Source organism: Phascolarctos cinereus, unplaced genomic scaffold (genome assembly GCF_003287225.1).
Source record: "Phascolarctos cinereus isolate Bilbo 61053 unplaced genomic scaffold, phaCin_HiC Scaffold_4;HRSCAF=312, whole genome shotgun sequence".
NCBI lineage: Eukaryota > Metazoa > Chordata > Mammalia > Diprotodontia > Phascolarctidae > Phascolarctos > Phascolarctos cinereus.
This window is the reverse complement of record NW_027555847.1, coordinates 710639557-710665013: the sequence shown is the minus strand read 5'-3', so window position 1 is coordinate 710665013 and position 25457 is coordinate 710639557. Positions and strand designations below refer to the sequence as shown.

The 25457-nt window shown below is 45.6% G+C and overlaps 1 protein-coding gene across 12 annotated transcripts in view; it reads left to right on the top strand.

Annotated features, from left to right (window-relative positions):
* Positions 1-25457, top strand: part of CMKLR1 (chemerin chemokine-like receptor 1) — a 59894-nt gene that overhangs the window by 18136 nt on the left and 16301 nt on the right. For 3 of the 12 annotated variants that reach the window (XM_078154378.1, XM_021007956.2, XM_078154376.1), the window contains one exon: positions 23981-24169. The exons of 7 other annotated variants lie outside the window; for them this stretch is intronic. The gene's annotated coding sequence lies outside the window, so the exon portion shown is untranslated. Of the gene's footprint in view, positions 1-4580; positions 4678-18892; positions 18915-23980; positions 24170-25457 lie in introns of those variants that run through there. 2 more of the 12 variants (XM_021007958.2, XM_021007957.2) reach the window with 2 other exon arrangements.

The following is a 25457-nucleotide window of genomic DNA, read 5'->3' as shown; positions in this document are numbered from 1 at the left end:
GGTGCATTCCCCGAGTAACCCTAACCCTCCTCCTCCCCCATCACCCCTCCCAATCTCTCCTCTTCCTTCCCCCCACATTTTATGTGGTCGAGGATTAGATCATCCCTTCTATGGTGTCTTCCAGTGCGATGAGCACTGACTTTTCAGTCAGAGGACCTGGGCTCATATCTCTCCTCTCAATGTCTGTATGACCTCAGGCCTGAGCTCCCTGGGCCTCAGTTTCCTTATCTGTAAAATGGAGAGATTGAGCACGGTGACCTCTATGGCTGACCAACTGTCTTTTGCACTACAGACCGCATTTCTCATTCTTAGGGGCGTTGATCTTGCAGAAAAGGTTACCAGGTCTGTAGAAATGTCCCACCAAGGAATTCGCATTTCATCACAAAAGTGGTAATATTCCAGATTCCAGAATTCAAGGATAGAATTCTAAGACTTTTTGATTCTAATATTCTACAAAAGTCTCCATCTACCCATAATAATAATAGCTAGCATTTATATAGCACCTACTACTTGCTTTGTGCTTTACAGCTATTAACTCATTTTATCCTCACCACAACCCTGGGAGTCGGGTGGTATTATTACACCCCATTTTACAGATGAGAAAACTGAGGCAAACAGAGGTTAAGTGACTCATCCAAGGTCACACAGCTAGTAAGTGTCTGAGGCTGGATTCAGACTCAGATCTTCCTGACTCCAGACCCACAGTTCTATCCACTGTACCCCCTAGCTGACTCTTACACCCTCCATCACCATCCACATCTCCCCTAATACATACGCACAGAACCAGAACTCAACTAAAACATCTCAGAATTTGACAAGTAGCCAGAAGCCCACCTCCTCTTCCCAAATTCCCTTGTATTTGTTTTTTATATTCATATACATATCTCCCTTGTTATGTATGCCCATACGAAGTAAATATAGTATATGTAAGCATGTAACCTATGATCTATGTAGAAAATAGAACAACATTGCCTTTTTTGTGCCATAGGCCCCTTCGGCAGTGTGAGGAACCCAAGGGGCCCCTTCTCAGGATAGTGTTTGTTGCCTGTATTCATAATCGAAGGAGATACTAAATTTCTCTTAGAGGTTAATGAAATTAAGGATGTAATTTTCTTTTTCCCCATCCAAGTTCACAGACCCCCTGAACTCTCTCCATGGGCCCTTTGGGGTTTCATGGATCCCAGGTTAAAAAGTCTTAATCTCTGTCTCTATTCTCATGTCTCTAACTATAGCCTATCCTCATACCTAATACATTTATGTGGTGCTTTCTGGTTTGCCAAGGGCTTTACGTAAGTTATCTTGTCTGATTCTCACAACGACCCTGGGAGATAGGTGCTGCTATTGTTATTATTATTATTATTATTCCTATTTTACAGATGAGGAAACTGAGGCATAGAGATGAATGAAGTGACTTGCCTAGGGTCAAACAGCTATTATGTGTCTGAAATGAGATTTTAACCCAAGACTTCCTTCCAACTCCAGTACTCAGCCACCTAGCTGACTGATATTCATACCTAACCTATACTCATACCTATATCTATATCTATAACATCTCCATCTCCAGCTATATCTATGTCTGTGTCTGTTTCTGCATGCATATATGTATATATATTATATATGTATATATATAATATGTATATATAATATATGTATATATATAATATATATGCATATATATATTATATATGTGTGTGTGTGTATATGTATATATATGTATGTATGTACATATCCATCTATCTCAAGGTATATATCCTTCCTCTCCCCCTGACCTCCCATAGAATGTAAGCCTTTGGAAGACAGGACTGTCTCCCTTTTGTGTCCCCAGCACTTAACACAGTGCCTGCATATATTAGGTGCTTAATAAATGCTTATTGATTGAATGATTGGTAGTCCAATCTCTACCTGAATATTAGTCTTCTCCATCACTTCTGATTGTCACTGTGCTCCAAACTGGGGAGGGTTGAAAGATACCCCAGGGAAGTCACTCTCTGTGATCAGAAAAATGCCTCCTACCTCTCCCTGCCCCTTCCCAGAGTATCTCTCCCACTACCCATCAGTCTACTCAACATCTACGGGGTGGCTGGCAGATGTGGGCATCTCTTAATCTTTTAATGCTCTTGGAGGCTAAACACAGTCAGAAAAGTTAATTGTGTGGGGAAACATGATGGAGTGGATGTGAGTGCCCACCAGAAAGTGTTTAGGAGGGGTGGTTATCCTTTCCATCAGCACAGCGTGAAACCTCAGTGGTTACTGCCCCTGTCCCTGCCCCAGGAAATCCTGGAGGTCAGAAGCCACTGTGTGTGCAGGTAGGGGTGAGGAAATACCTTCAGAGATAGACATTAGTGATATTGGCCTAGGGGACTTTCAAAGGCTACTCGGTTCATCTCCAGGCCCTACCCACCCATTGTGGCTTTGTTTCCTGGAAATGGCATAAACCAGACCAGTGCCCCAAACAGGAAGCAAAGGTGGCTTCCTCCCAATACCATCCCCTTCCTTGTGCTGGGGTCCTCTCCCTAGGACGCGGCAGGCAGGAAGTAGCAGGTGGGGGGTTGTTGGTTTTTCCTATTCACCTCTCTCTGGGCTTCAATTTCACAGTCTATAAATGGAAGGGGCCAGAGGAGGGAGGATGGACTAGAAAGGCTTTGATGTCCCTCCCAGCTCTGACATTCAGTGGAAATTCAGTGGAAAGAGCAGTAGTTTTTGAGTCAGACAACCTGAGCTCAAATCTCGCATCTCATGAAAAAACAAAAACAAAAACCTGTGTGCACAAAGTTGTTTCACCTCCTGGGGCCTCAATTTCCTTCTCTGTAAAATGAAGGGATTAGACTATATGGCTCTGAGGTCCCTCCCAGTTTTAAATCAATGAGCCCTCTATGTTCTAAAGTCCCTTTTAGTTCTAACATTTTCTGTTCCAAGACTCCTCCTAGCTTTGAAATTCCCTGTTCTAAAGCCCCTCCCAGCTCTGACATTCCCTGTTCTGAGCCCCCTCCCAGCCCACACATTCTGAGGATCATAAACTTTAAGCTGAAAGGGACCTCAGAAGTCACTTAATCCAAATCTCTCATTTTATAAGAGGAGAAAACTGAGACCCGGAGAGATGAAGTGATATATTTCTATAGCACTCTCAGGTTCATAAAGAGCTTTATAATTATTTTGTAATTTGATCTTTGACAACAGCCTTGGGAGATAGGGGCTATTATTACCGCCCCCATTTTGCAGATAAGGAAACTGAGGCACAAAGAAGTTAGATGACTTGAGGGGGAGGGTCACACAGCTAGTAAATATCTGAGGTGGGATTCATACTTGGGTCTTCCTGACTCCAAATCCAACAGGATGTCCACTGTGCCACCTTGTTGACAAAGATTATGTCAGTGGAAAATCCTGAATCTGAAGCCAGGTCCTCTTGACTCCAAATATGGCCATCTCTTTTTAAAACTGCATCATGTTGCCCATCACTGTGTGGTCTGGTCCTTCCAATGTTTTATGTTCTATGTGTTAATATTCTTCCCTGAAAATTTTTTTAATATAATTTTTTCAATGAACAAATACCTATTTTATCTTCCTGCCACCTCCCTCTATATTGGGGAATAGGAAAAAGGAAAAAAAGCCTCTTTATAATAAATATGCATAGATGAATAAAATGAACCTGCATCTTAGCCAAGTTAGAAAAAAAAAAGAGCTGCACTTCTCTGTCAGAGGTGGGCAGCATGCTTTGACAAAGCAGGGAATCATGAATGGTTGTAAAATTGACTGGAGTTCTCTCACAGCTGATTGCCTTTACAATATTGTTGTTATTGTAGAAATTGTTCTCTGGTTCTGCTCAATTCACCCACATCCATTCATGCAAGTCTTCTCAGGCTTCTCCAAAACTGTCTCTTCATTTCTCGCAGTATTGCTTCACATCCATCTACCTCGTTTGGCTATTTCTCAATCGATGGCTCCCCCCTCAGTTTCTACTTTGTTGCTCCCACCAAAAGAGCTGCTCCAAATAGTTTTGTGCAGGGGAGTCCTTTTTCTTTTTATTTGACCTCATTGTGGAATAGGACTGGTATCGGGGCTCAAAGGTAGTCATGGTTTAGTCACTTTTTGGGCGTAGTTCTAAATTGCTTTCCAGAGTGGCTGTTTCAGTTCCTAGTTCTGCCAACAGTGCATTAATGCTCTCCACATCTAATAATCTAGGCTCAACGTGTTCCCCTCTCCCAGTCCCCCTGCATAGGATTCTCTTTCTCAGCTCCTGGAGCGACCTCCTTCAAACTTGTAGTAGTTAGGAATGGGAGGCAGGAGAGACTGTCCCAGGTGAAGGAATGGGTCAGCACTCTCTGTCGCCAGGGGATGCTGGTGGTGTCTGTGTGTGGTGGGAAGGAGCAGTTTGGGGCTTTCCTCCCAGACTCCCAGCTGGAAACAGGGTGGGATTTTTCACTCTGTCTGGGGAGCTGGCAGCAGGTCAGTCCCCGTGCATCAGCTGCCTGGTTTCCAGCCAGGGAATTCCAGAGGCGAGGGAACCAATGAGGCTCATGCCCAGTCCTCCATCTCTCCAGCGAGCAGCTGGGGGCAGCCAGGGCTCTGTTCTCTCCCAAGGCACGGCAGTGCCCGCTAGGCTTGCTGTTGTCCCCTCTCAGAGGTGGGGGTCTAGACTAGAGCCTTTCTGGGGACGTTTGGTTCTGCCTGGAGCTGGAGGTGAGTGACTGCTCTGCTGGTCTATCCAGCTGCCCGAGCCTGGGGACAGGTGTTGCTGATGCGGACTGGTCACCTGCTGATACTGTGATGGTTGGGGATGGGGAAAGGAGATTTGCAGGGTCAGATGTTAAGCACCATGCTTTATGCTAACTGTAAATCGTAGGAATGGCCCCTGGTTCCAGCTTTGAATGTGTCACTGACGTGAACTCTAGGGGCTGGAGTTCAGAGGTAGATGACCAGGAGGATGAGGGGGAGGGGTCTGAAAACTCTATTTTATAAAGTTCTATAAGCATAGTTCTGGTTGAAGGAGGTAGGGATGTTTGCTGTCTCCCCTGGTGTGGGTGTGGATGTGGGTGTGAGAGGAGGGGAAGCACTCCCCTTACAGTTAGAAAGCTTGGACTCCCTGCACTGAGGATTAGTAACTGTGAAGCCCTGGACTTCACTTAACCTCCCAGGGCCTCAGTTTCTTCATCTGTAAAATGGGGGTAATAACAACACTAAGGCGACCTACCTCTCAGTGTGTTAATATTTTTTGTTCAATTTTTTTTCAATGAACAAAAATAAACTTTCTCTCTCTCTCCCATTTCATTTTCCCCTCACCACTGGAAAAAAGGGAAGACAAAATCCTTGTAATAAATATGAATAGTCAAGCAAAAACAGCAACAAATTCCTGCATTGGCCATAGCCAAAAAATGTATGTCTCATTCTGTGCCCTGAGTCCAACCCCTCCCCATTAGGAGGTGGGTCAAGCTACCTACCTTTTGAAGTGCTGAAAGCTCTATATAAATGTGAGTTATTATAATTACTGTTATTATTATTACCTGAATGACTGGCGCATGGAAGGGGGCTTAGATTTGGTCTACTTGGTTCCAGAGGAGCAGTGGGGGGAAAAATTGCAAGGGAGGCAGATCTCTCAATGTGAAAAAAAAGGACATCGTTATAATCAGAGCTGCCCGGTAAAGACTGACTCATGTGTCAATATTGTCACTGGAAGTGTTCAAATAGAGGCTGAACAACCTCAGTTCGAGGGAAGGACTTGTTACGTTGGTGATCTGTGATTTTTGGAATTGATGATGCCACAAGGGAGTGATCTTCCTGTCACTGGAGGTGTGCAGGCAGCATTGAGACAGTCCCTTGCCATGGATGGTGTCCTAGAGATGCCTGCATTGGATGGAAAGTTGGACCAACTGACCTGTAAGGTCCCTCCGATGCCAAGATTCTCTCTGGGTCTCAGTTTCCACATCTATTCAATGGGCATACTTGTCTCTGTTCTGTTTATACAGAGGTTTATCGGGAAGGGAGGTATGAGGGTATACTTGAAGGACTGGATTTGAAACAGGAGGATGGTGGGGTGGGGGTTTAAGCACCTTGTTATTGTCGTTTGATTTTGTCTGACTCTTCAAGTCCATTTGGGGTTTTCTTGACAAAGATACTGAATCAGTTTGCCATTTCCTTCTCTAGCTCATTTTGCAGATAAGGAAACTGAGGCAAACAGGATGAAATGACTTGCCCAGGGTCACACAGCTAGTAAGTGTCTGAAGCCAGATTTGAACTCAAGAAGAGGAGTCTTCTTGACTCAAAGCACAGCTCTCTATGTACTATGGCACCTCCTAACTTCTCCAGCAGGTAGAGTCTACAGGAGGGTGACCAGGATAGTTCTAGGACCAGGGTTCCAATGCTACCTTTGATACCTACCCTCTGCACTGACCACTGCCAAGTCATTTACATTCTCAGAGTCTCAGTTTCCTCATCCATAAAATGGGGATAATAAAACATGTGGTAGTGATCTCACAGACCTGTTGTGGGGATCAAAGGTGAGGATGTCTGCAAAGCAGTGGCAAACCCTTAAAGTTTCTAACAATGCCAACTATTGTCATTAAAGGAGAAACCAAATCTGTCTTTAACCATTATGATTGTTATTTGTCTCTTTGAAAAATACACGTTTCATCCCTCCCAGGGGCACAGAGATATTTCACTTTTTTGTGTCTATAGCCAGTATGTAAGGGATTAGTGATAATAATAAAAAAACAGTTAAGTCATCAGGAGGAAATGAAGGGCTGCCACCAGTGAGAGATACAACTTGGGGTGCTTAGCTGTCCTACAGCCAGGAAGTCCAGCGGAACCAAAGAATCATCCGACCCCCCCCCCTCCTTTTCCAGGTGAGTAAATTGAGGTTAAATGACTTGTCCAGCATCACACAGCTATTGGGTACCTGAGGGAGGATTTGAACTCAGGTCATCCTGAATCCAAGCCCAGCACTGTAGCTGCTGCATGCCTATTGGTCTAGGAGGGCTGAGATCAAGTGTTTCAAGTCAAGGTGTGGTTAGAGAGGATGAAGAGGATAGATGAGGCAGGGTTAGAGTTTGTGAGCTGAGGGGACTTCTCTTCCTCTTGTTGTGGTTTTTCAAGGGTCCCCAAAATCTAAGGTGGGGGAACAGTGGGTAGTGGGAGTGACAGACTTCTATGATGGCCTGAAGACCTGAGGTTTGTACTCTTCCATTCGGAGAGCAAGTGGCAAGATCACCCACTTCGGGTCCAACAATCTGGGCTGCTGTCTTGGCTCTTAATAATTGCCACTGTGACCTTGGGTAAGTGATTTCCTCCTTGTCCCTTTCAGTTTTCTTGTCTCTAACGTGAAGGGATTGAAGTAGAATTTCTCTTAAGGTCCTTTCTAGCTGAGACATTCTGTGACTCAGATCTGAGGAAAACAGAAAAGGACTGGCATGTTTGTGTTGGCTGACAGGGTTCTTGGGTCAGTCTTGCCTTCAGGTCTTTCTTGGCTCAGAGAGGCTGCCCCTCCCTGCTCTCAGCTTCCTGGCTGGGTGTGCCCTGTCTGACCCCTGCCCAGGTTATGGGGGCCCTACCTCCCTTAAAACAAGGCAATTTAACACATTCTTCTAAAGTGCACGGGCAAGGGTCATTCTACCCACCCTGGCCAAGGAGATGGATGGGTGGGCAAGCTTTATCTAGCAGTGGGGCTAAGCCCAGCCCTGCCTAAATCCCTGACTCTCTGCCCTATCCCTCTGGGATAGCCAGTCTCTCTCTCTCTCTCTCTCTCTCTCTCTCTCTCTGTCCCTGCCTCCCCTCTCTTTCCTCTCTCTCCTCTCCTCCTCTCTCTCTCCCCTCTCTTTCTTTGTTTTTTTTTTAAGTTTTCTGTCTCTGTATCTCTTTCTCTCTTCCCTCTCTTCATTTCTCTGTCCCTTTCTCTATCTCCCGTCTTTCTCTATCTCCTCTCTGTTTTTTCCTTTTTTTTCTGTGTCTCTCCCATCTCTGTCTCTTTCTCTGTGTCTATATCTCTGTCTTTCTCCCTCCTGCCCCCTCTATTTTTCTTTTTTTTTCCTGTCTCACTGTATCTTTTTCTCCCCCTTTTGTCTTTGTGTCTCTTTCTCTATGTCTCTATCTCCCTCCCTTCTGCCCCTCTTCTCTGGTTTTTCTTTTTCTCTGTTTGTCTTTGTGTCTCATTCTATCTCTGTCTCTCCCTCTCTCCTGTCCCCCCTCTTTTTCTTTGTCTTTACCCTCCTCCTCTCTGTCTTCCACTGTTACCCCTCCATCTCCCTTTTGTCTTTCTCTCTCTCCCTCCCTCCATTTCTTTCCTCTAGGCACTGATCAGCCAGCCTAGTGGCCCATGGGCCCCTCCAAAGTGGCACCCCTGGTGCACCTTAGTGCCTGGGAAGCTCAGACTTTCCTCCCTCCCACCACCCCAAACTGACTTGAATTTTGCTTGTGAAACCGGGGTTCTGAGAACTCAGGCGAGCTGTCTCTAGACGTGTGGGTTGTAGAAAGTGACAAGGAGGCAGAGGATAGACAGCAAGCTGTCTTTGCCAGGGTCGAATCATCAGACCGAATAGGGCCTTTATGATGTGGCCCCAACCCTTCGGTACCCGCAGGGCTGGTCCAAAGTCAACACCCTGCCTCTGCCGTCTGGTTCTGATCCCATTTGTCCCCCTGCCTGCCCCCTCCCTCTCTTCCCTGAGGCTGAGCTGTCTGCTACTCTAACCTCCCTCTTCCCATTGATCTCCTTGGCATTCAGCTCACACGCCCACAGAGCTAGCAAAGGCAGAGCCTCTAGGAGCCAGGAGCCAGGAGCCAGGGCCCATGCACTAAGGGCGGTAGTGGTTTAATTAGCTAATGAGAGCCTCCTCTGGTATTTACTGTGGAGGAAGTGACCACTTCCGCTGCTGGCTGGTGGATGACACCAACCTAGCAAAGAGCCTTTGAAACGCTGGGATGGAACGGAGGCTGGCCCCAGACCAAAAGCATGAATCGTCCAAAGTGAGGCTTGGGGGCTCCTTAGCCTTCCCCCTCCCTGTGCCTCTTTATCTTCATTCGGGCTCCTTCTGATGAGGGCCAAGAGCCTCCCCCTGCCAAGTCCCGGCCAACATTGCAGGATGCTATACTGTCAGAGCAGGAAGAGACCTTGGAGGGCCATCTTGTTCTCTGGATACTTCTTCTCTCCCCACCCTTTGTGACTAAGTGATCGAATCATCGCCCACGACTCCAAACCTCGACTCTCTGCAGATGCCTCCCAGATCTATAGATACAGTTCTGGTCTTACTCCGAATCTCCCATCCCACATCAGCAACTGCCTAGTGGGTGTCCAAAATTAGACGTTCCTCAGCCATCGGCAGCGCAACGGGTCCAGAAGAAAACTCATTGTCTTTCCCTCCAAACCCAGCCCTCTTCCCAACTTCCCTGTTTCTTTCGAGGGCACCACCATCCAACCAGTCACCCAGGTTCACAAACTTGGAGTCATCCTAGGTAGCCCAGCAGATAGGGCGCTGGCCCTGGGGCCAGGAAGACCTGAATTCCAATGTAGCTTCAGACATTTAGTAGTTGTGTAACCCTGTGTAAGTCACTGCATCTCTGTTTGCCTCAGTTTCCTTATCTGTAAAATGGGGACAATAATAGCGTCTACCTCTTGGTGTTGTTGTGATGATAAAATGAGGTAATATTTATGAAGTGCCTCATAAACATGATCTATAAAAGTTAGCTATTGTTATGGCTATATATGATACATATGATGCATAAAGGTTAGTTAATGGTTTTATTGTGTTGTATTATATAAGATTGTAAGGTGATTATATAGAATTAAATATTAAATATTATATACCAGGCAGTTTGCTAAGTGCTTTTCAAATATTAGCCTGTGTGTTGTTTTCCCTGATAGAATGTTAGTTCCTGAGGGTAGGGGCTATTTCACTACGTCTTAGTATGTTCTATACCTAAAGAAATGCTGGTTGATTGATGGATACTGAGGAATCCAACTCTTTTCATAGATAGGAAAATTGAGACCAAGAGAGGGGAATGATTTGTCCGACGTCCCACAGTGAGCTGATAGTAAGTTCGGTGGAGGATTCAGGAAGGCTTTGGAGTCTCCCTTCCGGAGATCTGAAAGAAAAGACTAGCTCTCTAAATAGGCATTGTTTCCTCTTTGGCCTAAGGCAGAGAGGAGATTGATTTCTCTAAATCCGTTTCAACTCAAGAACGAGAACTTTTTGAAATCTCAGAGGTTTCCAGTACCTGTCCCTCAGGAAGATAAGGGCCATCAAACCATAGTGTGGATCGCCAAAAGAGCCTGGGGGATTATTTTCTTTGGGTCAATTCCACAAGGGCCAGGAAGCCACTTCTCTGAAATGCATGAGTACAGTCCTGATCGGAGGGGAGAGAAGGATGAGTCCAATGAAAGCAATGGGGGGGGGCAAGTTTTTCCCAACAAGATGATAGAATGTGAAGAGCCGTCAACTTGGGCTCGGAGGACCTGAGTTTTTATCATGGTTCTTACTGGTTGTGTGATCTTGGGCAAGACAGTTAACCTCTGTAAAACGGGAATAATAATTTCTGCCTTGTATCAAAGGATATGCTGTATATGTAAATTAAAATACCATACTATTAGACTAGATCATTAACTATACGCTATATAATCATGCGGTCCAGCCTAGTGGATAGCATGCTGGACATGGGTTCAAAACCCAAGTGAGTCCTTGACCCCAATCACCATTTTATCTTCCACTCCCCTCCTTTTCAGCTTCTTGCCCCATGAGATTGTTAGTTCTGTGAGGGCAGACACTTTCTCAGTTGCTCATGGCAGCAAAAACAGCAATTACTTATTTATATATCATTTTGAGGTTTGCAAAGCACTTTGCACATGTCAATACTCATGATAACCACCTCAGTTTTCTCATTTGTAAAATGGGGCTGCCAAGAGCATCTGTTTCCTGGGGTTGTCGTGAAAATAAAATGAGATGATATTTATAAAATGCTTTGTACACCTTAACATGATATATAAAGGCTAGTCACTATTCTAGCCGACACTATTTATCTACCTAAGCTATCTCTATAGTCTCACCCTCCAACACATTAATTGCGAGACCCTGAGTCAAGTCATTTAACATTTCTCAGCCTCAGTTTCCTGACCTGCAAAATGAGGAAGCTGGACTCAATGGCCTCTAAAGCCATGATCCTGGGTAGTGTCAGCTGTACTATACAGCAATCCATCGTTATTGTTCGTCCTTCATTCTCCAAGAGGACCAATAATATCACCAGAGTGATGTCTTAAACTTGTGTGTAAATTGGGTTTAAGTGAGGCCAATGACTTTGATGCTCTCCAGTGTTAAGGAAGGAAGCAACATGGCACAGTTATCAGACAGCTGAGCTTAGGAGTCAGGAAGACCCGGGTTCAAATTTTGCCTTATTTAGCTATGTCATCCTGAGCAAGTCATCTAAACTCTTGGTGCCTTAGATACCTCCCTAGGATATGTCTGCTCAGGCTGTTATCTCCTCTCACCAGGACTGTTGTAGTGACATCCCAGTTGTCTTCATTGCCCCATTGAGAGGCAGCGTCTTGTGGGGTAGAGGCTCTGACTCTGAAATCAGGATGATCTGGGGTTCAAATCCCACCCCAGACACTTGTAATTGTTTACCCTCGGGCTCTCTGGGCCTCAGTTTCCTCATTTTACAAGCAAGGAGGTTGGATTCAATGACCTCTGAGGTCCTTCCAGCCCTAACTCTGGGAAGCTGAGATGCTCTCTCCAATCTATCCTCTGCATGGCTGCCAAAGGATGTTACCTCTAACTTAGATCTAAGCAGGCCACTCCTTTGTTCCAGGACTGCCCTATTGCCTTTAAGGTTAAAAGAAAGTCTGGTGGGTGTCAGAAACCCTTTACAACCTGGCTCTAGCCATCTTTCCAGATATATCATGTTCTTCATTCTACCCAAAATGGCTGTACCTCAAATCCAACACCCTATCTCTCTCTACCTCTGGACAGGTTGCTCTCTATGCCTGCCATGCATTCCCTTCTCATCTCTGTCCCTGAGTTATCCCTGGTATAGGGGGTGTTCAGGAGGATGAGCACCTCTAGTGAGAGGCCTTTTAGGGGCTACTCATCCGCCTTTGGTGGATACAGTCCACTTGGCACTCAGTTCTCACCTGTGGCTCCAAGAAGCTGTAAGTAGCATGTACAGGGGCCACACCCCTGGTAAAATGGTCTTGGCAGACTAGGCTAACCCAGGTGGAGGGTAACCAATGCCTCAAGCCTACTGGTGAGTTGGGGGAGTGTCCACCTCAAGTATGTGAAGACTTCCCCCAGTGGAATGGGTGGATGAGAACAATTTATTCCAACGGCCATGAAGGTAGCTGAAGCAGGCATTATGGAGCGCCTAGAGCTTGGTCAGACATCAAATATACCAAGGTCATCCATTGCATCCTAGGCCATCGCCAGTTGTCCTGACTTTTGTCCTACCATTGGGCTTTGATGACTCTGGAAGAAAGAAACCAATGACTTTTAAAATCCAATCCCCCCATGAGTCAAGACATCACCTGTGATGTCATTGGTCCTCTTTGAAAATGAAGGACAAGGGGCACCTAGGTGGCACCGGCCCTGAAGTCAGGAGAACCTGAGTTCAATCTGGCCTCAGACCAAACAATTGACACTCACTAACTGTGTGACCCTGGGCAAGTCACTTAACCCCAATTGCCTAGAAGAAAAAAAAATGAAGGATGAACAACATCACTGATTTTCCTTCAAACTCAGCTCAAAGTCTCTGTCCTTCTCGAGGACTTTCCTAATCTCTCCCCCCCCCCCATGCCCCAGCTGCTAGGGCCTCCCCTGCCCTGAAATCCCTTTGTATTACCTAGATGCACATGTACTGGTGTCTTCTGACATAATGGCAAGCTCCTTGAGGGCAGAGACTAGTTCTTCTTGGTGTGGTATCCCAGGAGCCTAGCCCAGTGCCTGGCACATTGTAGATAATTATTAATAGTAATAATGATAATAAAAACAATAACAACTAGCATTTATGTAGCGCTTTACTGTTTTGAAAGCATTCGGAAAATGTTACACGTTTTCAATTTCAAATTTACAATTTACAAATATTCTTTGATCCTCACAACTACCCTGTCAGATAAGTGCTGTTATTATCTCCATTTTACAGATAAGGAAACTGAGGCAAACAGATTAAGTGACTTACCCAAGGTCATACAGCTAAATAAGTGTCTGAGGTCAGATTTGATTGAATTGCCAAGTTTTTTAGGGGTGGAAGAGTCCCTTAAGCTTAGGAATCCAACCATCCTTTGTAATAGAATGTTTTTCTTTTAGGGTCATGAGAGTCTTTCCCATTCCATTGGGAGGAGGCATCAGTTCTGTGTTGATTCCCAGCCTTTTGGGCTTTCTCTCCATCCAGGACAGCTGGGGTAGGGCCCTGGGGCTGCTCCTGGGACAATCAGACCCTAGCTTCCAGCCTTTTTCTGGAGCAGAGCTGTTCCAGAACATCCATCTGTCTCCAGATGGGTTGGCCTTGATGTTTCCAGGGGTGGGTGAGTGCACCCTGTCCCCCTGCTGTCAGGACCTCTTCCAGACATGTGGCTGCCATCAGAAAGAAGACTTGGGTGGGGGATGGAAGTGGGGGTGGCGGTGGAGAGGACCACCGCTAGGAAGGGAGATAGCTGAGCTGTGTTAATGGTGAAGGCAGGCAGAGTCACAACTCCTAGGATCTCTCTTATGACTGCTCTGGCCTTGAGGAAAGAGCTGGCTTTTGGCCAGAGGTTTTGTCTAAGCCCTTCTAGGATTCCTGGAGCCTGAGAGCAGGAAAAGATCTCAATTCTGCTGCTTATTATTTGTGAGATCATGGTCAAGTCACCTTGCCTCTTGTGCCTCAGTTTCCTTTTCAGTGTTAAACCAGATGGCTTTTTCCTTTCAACTCTAACTATAGAACTTACAAGCTAGTGCCTTCCCTCTGCTGATTTTCTCCAATTTATCCTGTCTGTGGCTTGTCTTGACCTAATTGCTTACATGTTGTCTCTTCTATTACATGGTGAGCTCCTTGAGAGCAAAGTTTTTTTGCCTTTTCTTGGGATCCGAAACCTTTAGAACAATGCTTGGCATATAGTAGGTGCTTAATAAATACTCGTTGACTTGACTTGTACCATTCATTACAACATGATGTTTATAAAACCTTTAACATAATGCCTGGCATATAGTAGGCACTTAATAAATGCTTATTCCCTTACTGTCTTTGGAAGCTCTTGCTGTCATTCAGGTGTACCTGACTCTCTATCACCTCCATTTGGAGTTTTCTTGGCAGAGATACTGAAGTGGTTTGCCATTTCCTTCTCCAGCTCGTTTGATGGATGATGAAACTGAGGCAAGCAGGATGAAGTGACTTGCCCAGGGTTACAGAGCTAGGAAGTGTTTGAGGCTGGATTTGAACTCGGGAAGGTGAGTCTTCCTGACTTCAGGCTCTGCGCTCTACCCGCTGTACCACTCAGCTACCTTCTTTGAGAGCAGAGCTTGTCTTTTGTCTTTATTTGAATTCCCAGCTCATAGAACAGCGCCTGGCACATGGTAGCTACTTTAGTAAATACTCATTGACTTGCCCTATCCATTACAATGTGACAATGTTTATAAAGCCTTTAGCATAAGCCTGGCACATAGTAGGCACTTAACAAATGCTCCTTCCCTTCCCCTCTTTGAAAGCAGATCCTTTGTGTCCTCAGCTCTTAGCATTGTGCCTGACACATAGTAAGCATTTAATAAATGCTTATTAACCAACAGACCCCATGACCAATTTGATTCAATTCAATTAAAAACATCTATTAAGTATCCACTATATTCCATCCAATTGTAGTGAAAAGCAGGGACAGTTTAAATCTGGGATTAAGCCCTGGCTTTTACGCCTACTGGCTGCCAGAACTGTAAGTAAGTAACTGAATCTCTCAATTCTTAAGAGCAGATTGTCGATTAGGAAGAAGTGCTGACTTGCAGATATTCATCGGTGGAAGGGGAAGTATGTATGTGTATATGTCTGTGTGTGGGGCGGGAGGTACAGACGTGACATGGCTTTTCTGATTTAATCTGACCACGTCTGAGATATGTGCTCAGCCTACACATGACCACAAGCTGGCAACGTGTCCTTTGAGGACTGACTCAAGGGACTGGGGATCTTCATTCTGGAGAAGAGAAAGCTCAGGAGGATGAGGCAGTTTTCTTCATGTAAAGGAATGTCATATTGAGAGAAGAGGTTAGATTTGCTTTGCAAAGCTCCTAAGGGGACAACCAGGAGCAACAGAGTAGCTTATTTAGGCTGGAGGTTAGGAAGAACTTCCTAACCATGAGATCTGTCTTCAAGTGGAGCCAATGGGCTGCCTTGGGAAGTGGTGGCTTCTTGTGACCATTTGTAGAAGAGATTCTTGTTTGGGTACGGGTTGGCTTAAATTCTCAGATTCTGTGAATGAATTGTTTGACCTTGGCAAGTTACTTCATCTTGGTACAGTGAAAAGAGCATGACCTAGGGACCTGGGTTGAAGCTCCTTGACCCCAGGGACCTTTTGGGCTTTCTCTTTGTATCTCTGGCTTGCTCTTGGCACAGAGTCTGACACATTTTTGCTATTGTTGAGTTGTTTAAGTTGTATCTGACGTGTCGACACTGTTTTATTGGCAAAGATACTGGAGTGGTTTGCCATTTTGTTCTCTAGCTCATTTTACAGATGAAGAAACTGAGGCAAACAGAGTTAAGGGACTAGTCCAAGGTCATACAGCTAGTAAGTTCTGAGGCTGGATTTGAACTCATGAAGATGAGTCTTCCTGATTCCAAGCCCAGTGATCATTACACTCTGGTACCACCTAGCTGTCTGCCTGGCACATAGTAAGTGCTTAATAAATAAACATAGTCAGTAAGCTTAAGAAATTCTTGTTGATTGCCTGAAATCTTACCTCTGTTACTAGCTGGATGACTTTGAGCAAACAGTGTGACCACTCTAGGCCCTCAGGTTCCCCATTGATAAAAGGAGAGGATTGGATCCATGCTAATGGAGAGGCTCAGTGCAATGTCTGGTACTTAAAAGATCCTTCATAAATGCTTGTTTGATTAACTGGGCAGGGAATAGGGATGTTTAGGGGGAGGATTGTTTTTATTTCTTTGGCAAACATTCTTTGAGATAGGCAGAAATCTCCTCATCCTGGATGATGTCAGGGATACACAGGTGAATACAAGACTTTTGGTCCCTGCCCTCATGCAGCTTCTATTCTAGCAAGGGGCACCAGTCGTATTTAGAGAGCTTTCAAGGAAGAACATGGTAACACCCACCAACAAAGAATAAAGGAGCTGTGGAAGGCTAGATTTAGAACTTGAAGGGATCCTGCAGATAATTTGGTCTAGTCCCATTTAACTGAGGAGGAAACTGAGTCCCAGGAGGTTGTGTCTGGCCCAAGGTCACCCAGGTAGCAAGTGACAGAGACAGGCTTTTAATCAGTCAATTAAATGCTTATTATGTGCCAGGCACTGTGCTAAGAGCTAGGGATACAAAGAGAAAACCCAAAAGATCCCTGCCCTCAGGAAGCTGATATTTTACCGAGAGAGACAACACATACATAAATAGGAATATAACAGAAGATGCAGAATAGATGAAAGGTGGTCATTTTAAAGGGGAAGGTTCTAGCAGCTAATCTAGAACCCAAGTCCTCTGATCTGAAATTCACTGTTCTTTCCCTTTTGTCAAGAAGCATCTGGTTGCTGCTTCCATAAAGCTTAGAGCCTTGTAGAGGATGGTAGCCACGCATATAGCTGGGATACAGTCAGTCAGTTAACCAGCTTTTATTAAGCACTCACTGTTTGCCTCAGTTTCCTCATCGGTAAAATGAACCAGAGAAAGAAATGGCAAACCACTCCAGTATCTTTGCCAAGAAAACCCCGAATGGGGTCACAAAGAGTTGGAAATGACTGAAAAATGACTGAACAACAACAAATATGTGCCAGGCACAGTGCTAGGTGCTGGATACAAGGGAGAATGTGCTAAGAGACATCAATGTGGTATAAATAAGGGGATAGAAGATCATAGACTGAGAACCACAAAGGATGTTAGTAATTGAATAAAGGAAGTGAGCTCTGGATTTGCAGTCAGAAGATGTGGGTTTGAATCCCAGCTCCGCTACTTACTGGGTCTCAGTTTCTTTATATGAAAAGTGAGGAGGTTAGACCAGTGTCTCTCTCAAGATCTCTTCTAGCTTTAATTGTCATTTCTTATGAGGAGGCTGTCTCTGGAGTTCAGATGATCTGAAATAAAATGTCACGTATTACATGTATGACATTGGGCAGGTCACATTATCTTCATCATCATAATCACTAGCATTTTTACAAGTGCTTTAACATTTTGAAGGAACTTTAGTGAGATTATATTATTGTATCCTCACAATAATCCTGGGAGGTAGCTGCTATGATCATCTCCACTTTAAAGGTGAGGAAACTGAGGCAGAAAGTGGTCAAATGACTTGTCTGGGGTCATGCAGCTAGTTTAGTGTCTTAGGTTAGATTTGAACTCAGGTCTTTGCTGACTCTGGGTCCGGCTCTACCTAGCTGTCTCCCTGGGCTCCAGGCTCCTCAAATGAAGGGGCTGGGCTAGATGACCCCTGAAATCTTTCCCAGCATGAAATCTCTGATCCTATGATCTTATGTCTAGAGCCTTGATGAATGGAGGCTCCACAGCATGGCCAATCATCCCATCACCCTCCTGATGCATTTACCACAGAACTTCCTGCCTTCTTCTGCCCAATCTGAAGAAAGTGGTTGCCATGGGGACCAGTTCTCTGCCAGGGAACGGAAGTCACAAATGTGTGGATTGGCTGGGCTGCCCTGACTCTGGCCAGGGGTTTGAGCCCCAGGTGCCTGGTCCCTTCCAAGTACTGAGACCCTTAGAGATGCTCACAGCACCCTCAATGGATAAGCCATTTCCTTTCCTGTGGGGCCAAGAAGAATAGGATCTGGGATTCCACCCAAGCATCCCCCAAACCCAGGCCTCACTCCAACCTCCAAGATTTTCCTTAAAGAGTCTGTGGTTGCCATGGAAACCATGATTTTCTTTTTAAAAGAAAAACAGCAAATGTGGGTCAAGGTACAAAGACTGAGAGGCTCATTCAATCTCTTAGAGTCTGAACTTCCCAGACAAGACTCCTTGCTGGCGATGCTGCTGTCCCATTTCTGAGCTGAGATGTTCTCCTGTGAGTTCTCCTCCCTCCAGGAAAGCAGGAGAACTGAGGAACTTCTGGGGTGCCGAGGATGATATAGAAGACTCAGACAATTGAAAATAGAGACATGAGTGCCAAACTAGCAGTCCTGGCTAATGGTGGCTTCTTGAGGTCTCTGGAAACCATCTATTACTTCAGCATCAGGGTTATATCCACCCTGAAAGGATATCACCTCTGGCTCTCCTAAGGCTTGAGTCATCCTCCCTGGAAGAAAGGCTTAACCCAGCCCTGTCTCTCCCGCCAACGCCTTGGTTTTTCTAATCCTTTGGAAGGGGAGATGCCAAACCAAATTCCTTTCAGCCAAATGTTGAGCAAGTTTCCACTCTGTTCTTCATTATTAATTACATTAACGAGATCATCCAGGACTCCTTGGCAGGAAGTCTCCAGGAACAAGATGGCCTTGGGGAGAATGAATTCTGTCATATGGCCAGAGACATCATTAAGGTCCCAGAGTTCTGGGTATCTTTGAGGGGAAGAGGACTCACAGGACCTCAATGGACTTTTATGAGTTTTCTAAAATGGAAGGAAAAGGACCAGGAGAGGGATGGGCAGGGGCTGAAATGGCTGGAGTTGCTATCTTCAGGCTTCCTCCAACTGACTAAATGTTCCAAGACATCTGTCCATGTTTCCGATGAGTTCCAGAGCCAGACTGTCCAATGCCAAGTTCCGCTCAGCTGATTTGTGCTTCCAAGATGTGTTAAGTCCAGCATGGACAAGGGTGATGTATGTAAGCAAATTTTCTGGGTTTCACACTCTTTCCTGGTCTTCACTGAAGGGAAAAGCTGGTCCTCAAAGGTTAAGAACAGAAATCTAGAGCTGGAAGGAGCTGGAGAGGTCATGAAGTCCAACCCCTTATTTTACAGAAAGGGGAAACTGAGGCTTAGAAAACTTGATGGGATCCAACTTCTAGAGCTGCAAGACAATCTAGTCTAACTCTCTCATTTTACATATGGAGAAACTGAGACCCATGACGGTCAAGTGATTTGTCCAAAGCAAGCTATATGATTTACCCACTAATAAGTGGCAAAGCTGGCATCTGAACCCAGGTCTTCTGATTCCAAATCCATGTGTGATCTTGGGTGAATCACTTCCATTCTCTGGAGGATTTTTGAGCTGGAAGGGACTTCAGAAGCTGGAAGGGACTTTCAGATGGGAAAACTGAGGTCTAGGGAGGTCATGTGACTTAGTCACAAAGGTAGCCAGAGATGGGATTTGAACCCAGGGCTTCTGCTATCTCCCTTTCCATTGTTCTACACTGCCAGATGCCACTACTTTCTCCTCCCTTCCCTCCCTGTTGCCCCAATTAACCCAGATGTTTGTTGTTATTCAGTTGTATCAGTCATGTCCAACTCTCTGTGACCCCATTTGGGGTTTTCTGGGCAGAGATACTGGAGTGGTTTGCCATTTCCTTCTCCAGCCCATTTTACAGATGAGGAAACTGAGGCAAACAGGGTGAAGTGACTTGCCCAGGGTCACATAGCTAGGAAGTATCTTAGGTCAGATTTGAACACATGAAGAACCCAGCCCAGCATTCTGTGCAATATGGCACCACCTAACTGCCCGGATGTTAGAAAGATAAGAAATAGATCATAGAGTCAGAATGAGTTGGAAAGGGGTTCCAGAGGGTTCGACTAGAGATCTTTTAATCAAATGACTTCATTTTACAGATGAGGCAACCAACTCTAGAAATATTCTTTCACCATATTCTTACATCACACATGGATTCCAGACGCCTCTGTAAGGAACTAGTTAGTTATGAAGAAATGCTGCAGCAGAGTTTGAGTTTTGGGGGAGCGCTTCATGAGTGTGGGAAGTAGTGGAGATCTGGAGTGGGGATTCAGCAGAGTGCAAAGAAGCCACATTTCCACTTCCCCACTTGACCTCCTAGGAGACTGCATCCTGAAATCAGTCAGTCAATCAGAAAACATCTATTAAGTGCCTACTATGTGCCAGGCACTGTACTATGTGCTGGGGATATAAAAAGAGGCAAGAGACAGTCCCTGCCCTCAAGAAGCTGGAAATTAAATGGGGGAGGCAGCATCAAAGAAATATATACAAATATATAGAGACATATACAGATATATACAAAGCTAGTCATAGACAAAGGCAGCTCAAATCTCACTTAACCCTATTTGCCTCAGTTTCCTCATCTGTAAAATGAGCTGGCGAAGGAAATGGCAAACCACTCCAGTGTCTTTGTCAAGAAAACCTCAAATTTAGCCACAACTGAACAACAACAAAAAGTCATATGCAGGATAAAAAGAAATGATGAACAGAAAGAAGGCACTGGACTTGAAAAAAGAGGCAGAGAGTGATGACTTGCCCACAGGTAGGAACTTTGCCTCCCCAGAACTTCTCTGTGGGTCTCCTCCATCCAATTAAGATTTGCCTTAATGTATCAAGTGGATTTCCAGAAACACAACCAGCCCTTCCATCTAGTGGAAGACCCAACAGAGCTCAGCCCAGCTCCTTTCCCCTGCTCAGAACCTGAGTCGGTAACAAGTAAGTTTAGCCAAAATAAGGCGCGTAGGAGGAACCCCTGGCTGTACAACAGCCTTTAAGGTGTTCCTCCGAGTGAGGAAGGATGTGTGGCAATTCCTACTCTGTTGGCTGGATTAAGAGACAGCCCCAAGAGACCCAGGAAAGCAGGAGATTTCCCATTTCTACCACTTAGTAGCTATTTCAAAGTGTCAGGGATCTAGAGACGGCTAGGTGGAGTAGTACAGAGAGCACCAGAGTCAGCCTTCAACTTGTAGTGACCTTGGACCACTCAACCGCTGTCTGCCTCAGTTTCCTTATCTGTAAAATGGGGATCATCATAGCACCTACCTCCCGGATCGAATGTGAAGGACTCAATGAGATAATAAGTGTCAGCTATCACTATTATAAGAGCTGGAAGGAACCAGAGAAACCATCCAGTCCAGCCCCTCTATTTCACAGATGAGGAAACTGAGGCCACAGGAAGTTAAGTGACTTGCCCAAGGTCTCCTAGGTAAGTGTCAGAAATGGGATTTAAACCCAGGTCCCCTGACACCAAAGCTTCTGTATTCTTTCTGTTTTACTATGCCGTCCTCACTAGCACTCAGTTGCTCCAATTACATAATGGAATCAGTAGTGCTTTACCTTCCTGGAGGCGGAAGCCCAAACCACGTGACCTCTTGAGGTTTCTTCCAGCCTTAAAATGGAATGATTTTACTTGAAAGTTCTGGCACAGTGGGATAAGCCATGGAGTAGGTCAGAGTACCTGAGTTCAAATCCCAGTCTGACACTTACCTAGGAGACCTTGGGCAAGTCACTTAACTTCCAGGGGCCTCAGTTTCACTCCTCTGTAAAATCAATCACTAAGCATTCATTAAGTGCCTGTTTTGTTCCAGGCACTGTGCAAGGCACAGGGCAGAGGTAAAAATAAAACAGAGTAATTTATGCAGACTCTTCTGTTTGGTATTCAAAGACGTTCATGACCTGGTACCAGTCTTCCCTTCCAGCTATACAGTCTTCACACACTCCACTTTTCAGCCTTTTTGCTGTTCCTCAAACATGACATTCCTATTTCCCACCTCCACGCCTTTGATTGAGCTGTGTACCTTTTAGGAGGTAGTGGCCTTCCAGTCCCTAGAGATCTTCAAGCAAAGACGCTTGGCTGTCAGTCTGTGGCAGGGATTCCCCTGGCCCGGATTAGACTAGAGGGCCTGCTTTGTTTAGCTTGGCCTTGGAGGGCAGATCTGGAATCAGTAGCTAAAAAAGTAGATTTAATGGTAAAGATGCAGATTTAAGCTCAATATCAGGAAAAATAACCACCCAAATTTCCTAACAATGAGAGCTGCTCCATGTGGCATGGGTCGCCTTGAAAGGGAGTGGACTCCCCTCTTCTGGAGGCTGGGGAACCACCAGCCAGGGATACTGTAGCCAGAATTCCTGCTCAGGTCCAGTGTGGCTCAGATGGTCAAGGAGACCCTGTGGTTCTCTGTGCCAGGCCCCACACTTCTCAATAAACTATCCCAAAGAGTGTAAACACTTGACTAACGCTGAGTCTCCATAGACTTTTTTTTTTTGTTATTACTAGCAGGCTGAAAGCTTAGTTAAGGAGATTACTGTCACTTCAAAATCCAGAGCAATATAAACACAGGTGATGGTACTCGAGGAGACTTATTGAACTGAATTGTTTAAAAACCCCCTCCACTCTGGGGGAGTATTTGTGTATCTGTGTGGGTTGCACATCTGTTGAATGCACACTACTCTCTCCATATATGAGCTTGATTGAAGAGTGGATAGAAGTATGTTTAGACGAGATAAGGAAGATGTGAGTGGCCCCTGGACAATATGCTTTGACTTGCTTCTCCCAGAGTGGGCAATGATTTGTGTTAATGCAAGCTCTCTTGCGGATTAAGTAAAACCTCTTACAGCTGGTAGCTTGTGTTTTCGAGGAGCCAGAGGGGGGTTTGAGGGTCAGACTGTGGCATGGAGCAGGGCTCAGTCTATGTTTGGGATCAGAGCTCAGTGTGTGACCAGGTTAGGCCTCAATCTGTGACTAGGGTCAATTAGGGATCAGTCTCTGGTAAGGATCCGGGCGAATAGCTTGTGACCAGGGTCGGGGCCCAGCCTGTGGCTGGGTCTGGGAATCAGTCTTTGACTGGAACAGGGTATGAGCCTTTGATTTCAGGTACAGAGGCAGCTTGTTGGCCCTGTGGAAGACCTGAGTTCAAATCCAGCCTCAGAGACTTACCGGCTTGTGATCTTGGGCAAGTTACTTAACTTCTGTTTGCCTCAGTTTCCTCAACTGTAAAATGGAAATAATAATAACACCTACCTCCCAAGGTTGTCATAAAGATAAAACGAGATAATATTTATAATGCACTTGGCATATAGTAGGTGCTATATAGATGTTATCATTATTATTGTTATTAGAAACTCCCTCTATTACTGTAGGTTGGCACCTTCTTGGCCAAGTACAGTTTTAGAACCTGGTTGAGGGGGTAAATGACCTGTTCAGAGTCACATCTTTCAGAATCATAATTTGAACTCGGGTCTTAGGGCTTTGCCTGTAGTCAGGATTAAGACTTGAATCCAATATTAGGACTCAGACTCTGGCTGGTTTTAGGTCTATGACTGAAATTATGCCTCAGTCTGTGATCAGGGTTAGGGCTCCACTCATGTCAGATTAAGGGTTAGCTCCTAACTAATCCTTAGTAATAGGGACAGTGAGGTGGCATGTGGATAGAATGGTAGGCCAGTAGTCAGAAAGACCTGAGTTCGTATCTAGCCTCAGACGCTTACTAGCTTTGCGACCCTGGGCAAGTCACTTAACCCTGTTTGTCTCAGTTTCCTCATTTGTAGAATGAGCTGGAGAAGGAAATGGCAAATCACTCCAGTGTCTTTGTCAAGAAAACCTCAAATGGGGTCATGAGGTAGGCAAGACTGAAACGTCTGAATAGCAACAATCCTTAGTAAAGTGTAAACTGTTAACTAAAGTGTTAGTTGGTGATGAACCCTCAGTTAGCTCTTATTGATTAATATATGTCAGAGGTGGGATTTGAACACACGTTTTCCTCACTGCAAGGACAGTTTTCCATCTACTAGACTATAACACCTTTCATGGTGCCTTCATATTAACAGCTAATGGCATGACCTCTCCCAAAGTCATTTAAAATGAGCAAAAGAAGAAGACTTACAAAAGTGAATGAAGAATGGGAGGTGATGGGATTGTGGGATTGGGCCCCGTGTATTTAGCACCATCCTTGCTTAAGGCACCATTAGCCTTTGACCAACTAGGATTTCGCATTACATCCCAGGTGTGATACAACCTCTCAACAGTTCAAGGAGTGTTTACCCAAAGCTTTCTTCAGGGGAGGCACCGTGCTAGGCCTTGGCCCTCGGCAAACCCAGGCAGAGTTGGTGGGGGAGGCCAGGGTGTTGGTGGTGGAGGTGGTGACTTTCCGAGGCAGCCAGCACTTCTTTGGCCCCTTGTCCAGAAGATCTGGGTAAGTTTCCATGGGAGTGGGTGTGGGAGCAGAGAGAAAACATTCTCACAAACCGACGAGCTAAATCTATCTGGAGGCCAGTGGCCAGTACATGTTAGTGAAAACAGCTGCCCACGGGGGGACTTTGATGTGACGCATCTGACAGGCTTCTCTTTCACGGCAAAATCCTTTCTGGCAGGTTGGGCTTGTCAGTGGGTTAATTAGGACCGTGACCCCCTCAGGACATTGTTCTCCTGCTCCTCCCAGGTGGAAGTCCTTCCTCTCCAATTCTCTCGTCCAGTGACTTAAGTCATGAAAGGAACTTTCAGAGGACTGGGGAGTGTCCACTGAAGTTCTCCTGGACCCAGAGCTGGACCCCAGGTTTTTCGTCCAGCAGCCTGGGACCGCCTTCTTGTATAGAATCAAGGAAGGGGCTGAGGAGGAGGAGGAGGACAGTCCCAGCATCCCTCAGCCTTCTTGGATCCCCTCTCATTGCCTGGCTCAGCGTGGCCTGGCAACCAGGGATGGCATAAAGAACAGTCAGGGCTCTCATGGGTGGGCTTGGTGCTGAGTGACAACCAAGTCAGCCAGTAACATTAATGGGAAGAAAGAGGGCGTGGTCTTCTCCTTGACTTTATGGATGCCATCACCGGTTTTGGAGGGCAAAGGTCCTGGCTAGGCCTCTGCTTTCCTCTTGTTGTCAGTGTTGCTCCTGGTGAGTGGCAAGGCTTAGGGCCGGGGTGGGGAACCTGTGGCCTTGAGGCCACGTGCGGCCCTCTAGGTCCTCAGGTGCGGCCCTTCAACTGAATCCAAACATCACAGAGCATTGTTCTGTATTAGAAAGGAACAGAATGTGAGGGAAGAACCGAATTAGGAATCCTCTCTATAACTTGCCTAGCAAATGGCCGTCTAGACTTTCCCAGACCTCTGGGGAAGGCAGATAGATTCTCTCCAGAGGCATCCAATTCCAGGCTTAGATAAACCTGGTAGTTGAAAAATTTGTTTCTTACATCCAGCCCAAATCTCCCTAGAGGTCAATAATAAAAAGTCGAATCCATCTTCAGTGGGACAGCCTTTCAAATACATGAAGATAGCTATCACAGTCTGGGCAGCTGGGCATGGGGTGCCATATTGCGTAGAGTTGTGGGCATGGAGTCGGGAAGACTCCCCCTTCCTGAGTTCAAATCTGGCCTCAGACACTTGCTAGCTATGTGACCCTGGGCAAGTCACTTCACCCTGTTTACCTCAGTTTCCTCATCTGTAAAATGAGCTTGAGAAGGAAATGGCAAACTACTCTGGTGTCTCTGCC